The following is a 4,377-nucleotide window of genomic DNA, read 5'->3' on the forward strand; positions in this document are numbered from 1 at the left end:
GGGTCTCCTAAAGGTCAAAAAACACCCAAAAATGGCCTCTCTGCCACTTTTTTGACACACAGAAAGCAATCTTGGGAGAATGAAGATTTGGAGGGGTGAATAAGTACCAAATTTCAAAATTTTAGTGGGGTTAGAAAGTAGACAGGACAGGCTTTCCAACAAGCCCACTTGGGAACATTTTGGACACCTACAAGTGCCCCAAAGAAAGCCCCAAAGTAGCGCGATGAACAGAGAAAATGGCGCGGCGCACAGAGGAAAAATTGCCAATTTTTTTCCGTTTCGCGAAATTTCGGTTCGCAACTTCTCCAAGTGGGCCTGGTCATCTACACTTCAGTTTTTTTGGCACCAAAGGCAGAATTTAAAGAGTTTTTTCTCCAGATTGGCTTCTATCCAAGTGGCGAGGGAAGGCAAATGGTCACCCCAATGCCAAATGTCATGTTTGCAGCGCTGCACCTGTAGCTGATGGTTGGCTCTCCATCTCCATTTTGTAATGATTCGAGTAACTTCCCAACCCCTAGGTGTTCTATATCTTCCTCACACATTCTATATATTGTATTCAAGTTATTTGCAAAGGGTTGGTTGGCTGGTAACTTTTTTGAGACTGTGGGAAAGAAACTTTGTTTCTTCATTGTGTATTTTTGACAGAGAATTAATGAAAGGCAGCGGCTCTGTTTTATGAGATTCTTGTGGTTGTGAGTGTAGCAAAAGTATTTCTTATGTGTTCATATGTATTTAGTTATGTTTCTTAATTCATTTCATGCTCATTTCCAGTGAAATTTTCTCAGTGAGATTAGGTAGAATTCAATTTTTATTGCTCTGCCTGTGGGAAAATTTCATGTTCAGTGTTATTCTTCTGTTGAAAAGGATTCATGTCACTATGCCCTTTTCACTTTCTTCAGCAATCTATTCATGTCGCGGTACCTCAAACTAAATTGTTACATTTTTCGCCTACCTTGCCTCATGGAATAATCTATTCCTTTGTATTAAATTCTCTGTTTGCTTTGCTGACCATTGGTCCCATACCATCCCAGAAGCTCGGTCATTCATGAAAATTGTTTCCCGAATCCCTATTAACTTACTAGCCTAAGGTAAATATTTCATTGTAAGTCATCTCAGACCATTTTTTGCCTACCTATTCACTAAGCGTGACTCAGAGAGAGCCCTCTCCTATTCTGGTAGGGCTAGCTACCAGACTGAGCGTGGTTTGTGGTTACCCTAATTTTGCCTTCCTTCAGCCTAAGGCAGATTTAGGTGCTAACAGGTAACATATCCACCTGTCGCTATTTATTTAGAAATTTTGTTTATGAATTATTTTTTGAACCACTCAGTTAATAACTCATCAGGAATTTCAAATTAAATGAGGTGACGTTGATGTCTCCATTCATGGATGTGATCAGAAATATGGGTCGTGGTATATTTCTTCAGAGAGGTGAGAAAATGATTACCAATTTCATAATTAACTGGTAACTAGAAGTGGGTGAGCAAGGCCATAGTCAAAGAACTAAAGTCTGTATAGGTACCTCAAGGAAATTCGACATACCACTTTGCGGCAGCACCTGTTAAGGTTCACTAAAAGAGGGAGAGATGAATAGAATCATCAACATAAGAATTGGAAGAACACCATAAGTGATATGTCATCACATGGGCTTGAGGGTCCTCTTTAGGTTTTCCTTCGAAATATGGATCGCTTGGAATTTTAGTAAGAACTAGAGGCCGGTAAGGTGAAGGAATAATGGGATCATTAGTAAGCCTCGAGACATCGGGTAGTTCCAATGTAGCTAAAAATGGCAATGACGGATTAGAAGGAATATAAATCCTTTGAGGAGGTCCAACCTGTGGGTTCCAAATTTGTTGGTAGGGATCCTGCCCCCAAAGCAAAGGATTTTGACCATAGGGGTTTGATTCTACCCACACTGAGGGGTACCTTGACCATAAGGGGGATTCTGTCTAGGGTAGGGTTGATATTGACCTGCCATAGTCCATTGATAACCATAAGGAGGATAAAAATTATGTGCAGCATATGAATTGTAAGGTTGTTGCACCTTCTAACCCTAAATATGAAGTGATTGGCCCTACTGCTACAGGGTTTGACCTTGTATCTGTAAGGATTGACCTTGTTTGGATATCGGTTGAGCTTGTTGCTACAAGGGTTTACCTTGTTGCTGCAAAGGTTGGCCTTGGAGATATAAGGGTTGATTGGGTTGTTGAACAAAGTGTGCTTGTTATTGCCAAGGTTGTTGATACTATTGCAAAGGTTTCCCCTACTGCTGTAAAGGTTACTCGTGCTACTATAAAGGTTGCTAGACAACTCCTTGAGGGATTCCATATGGGTATTGGTAAGTTCCAAATGGGATTTGACCATATGCACCGGAAATAGAAGTTGGACAAGGTTGCACATGAGGACTTGCATGTGGAATATAGCATGGATTTTGTAATGGTTATGAACCATATGGAACATAAGACTGTTGGAGTGGTATCTAGGCCATGTAAGGATGTTGATAATGGATATTACCTACCGTGGATGAACCAATGGGATAAGGAATACCACTAGGATTAGGTTGATTGACTTCAACCATGTGAGGTTGTGATCTAATCACATAGGTCCCAACTGACACAAGAAGAATGTTTGGGTTTTCCTCCCCAGGCTATGAATAAGGCAGTGGTACATTTTTTCTACTTGACGAAGGGACTAATGAACTTACAAATGCATGAACCAAAATAGTCAGTTGTATTAGAATGGAGGGTTGAAACAATGGTAAAGGTTATGATGGAATCATCGATTGAGTCTGAACTGAAGTGACGGAAGCTTGTATCATTATTTGAGAGGTCACGTTGGGAATAAACAGACCAGAAGTAGGCATACCATTTGATGACCAAATAGGATTTTGGTACAAATAGGAAGCACTGGGATTTCCTAAAACTAATTGAGCCAAGATTGTATAACCATGTGGAAGCATAGGCCCATTGTTTTCAAGAAGTGTTTGAGATGAAACTCTTCCCATATAAGGAAAGCCTTCAGGAGGAAAGTCATATTCAAGCTCTTCATCAACATGAGGAGCTTTAGTAGCAGAGACTTCCTGAGGACCTTGAGGAGAGGTTGGAATCTCACCTTCTGAATCCATGGGTGGAAACAGTTGGTGAGGAGGAATCTGAGATGTACGAGGAGATAACTCCAAAGGAACACCAAGTCGATCATATGGACTGTAAGGATGTTGAGGAGATATCACAAAAGGATCAAATAATGGATTTAGAGGGCATAAGACAAACCTATATGGACTCTCAGGGGTTTCTAGATCAGGCTCTTAAGGTGACAAAGAATCTAGAGGTGGTGGAGAAGAAGCAAGGGGTTGGATGCTTAAGACAATCCCAAGTTCAAAGCCTTGAGCTTCAAGTGACTGTGAAAGTTCTGGATGAAATCCTTCTGATGACCCTTCAATATCAGAAAACGAAGGGGAACTCTAGGGTGAACTCAATAATTCAACCATGGTGACTTTCTATCAAGAGTAGAAGAAGAAGAGATGATTTGTTCAAGGCTGATTAAAATTAAAATTTACAAGGAATTACTCAATATGGGGCTAAGAAGCAACTGCATGGGTTCGAGATGTTATCGTTGGTAGTTAATTTTATGACACGAAACAAAAAATAAATCAAAATTGGTAATACTAGGCAAGATGGTTTACCAAGTAACAATGAACCATTATATACACCTTAGCCAAAACCAAGGACTTGACGTACGATGACCGATCTCTCTGAATGTTGTTTCGGTGTATCACATTTACAAGGCGGCTAACTCGGTTATCTATGGCTAAATGATAACAACCTAATGGGATACCCCAATATATACTCGATGGTACGGGGAGCACAAGTCCATGTTAGTGTTGTCTAATGCAGAACCATTCGATGAGAGCGTCCCTATATACTTATAATACTGAAGTGCCTCCTATATACCCGAAAGTATTGGAGAATCTTCTATATAATTCCATAGTGGGATGGGATTTCACCCCTGGTGTACATTGTAGGCAGTTAATGACAACTGCCATGTTTAAAGATGTTGGAACACATATCTAGCCTAGACCTCTAGATATTTTGCAAATGCTCCTTAGGTTAATTGAGGTAAATTTTAAGTTTATCTTGGATTAAGTTTCAATTTGATGGTTGAACGATGTCACCTATATTCCTATAATGTAACTAAATGATAAAAATGACATATTTTCATTTGATGAAGGCTAAACTAATGAAGGAAGAGAGACAACCAAATAATAAATCAAAAAATTCAAAATGCATCAAAACACAATTCTTTCCAATGTAGAATGTAAAAACAACATATAATCTTTAATTTCACTAAAAAATTCAATGCCAAGATGAAATCCTATAAAA

Source organism: Pinus tabuliformis, chromosome 9 (genome assembly GCF_031772625.1).
Source record: "Pinus tabuliformis cultivar Carrire ecotype Pingquan chromosome 9, CPIR1, whole genome shotgun sequence".
NCBI classification, from domain to species: domain Eukaryota; kingdom Viridiplantae; phylum Streptophyta; class Pinopsida; order Pinales; family Pinaceae; genus Pinus; species Pinus tabuliformis.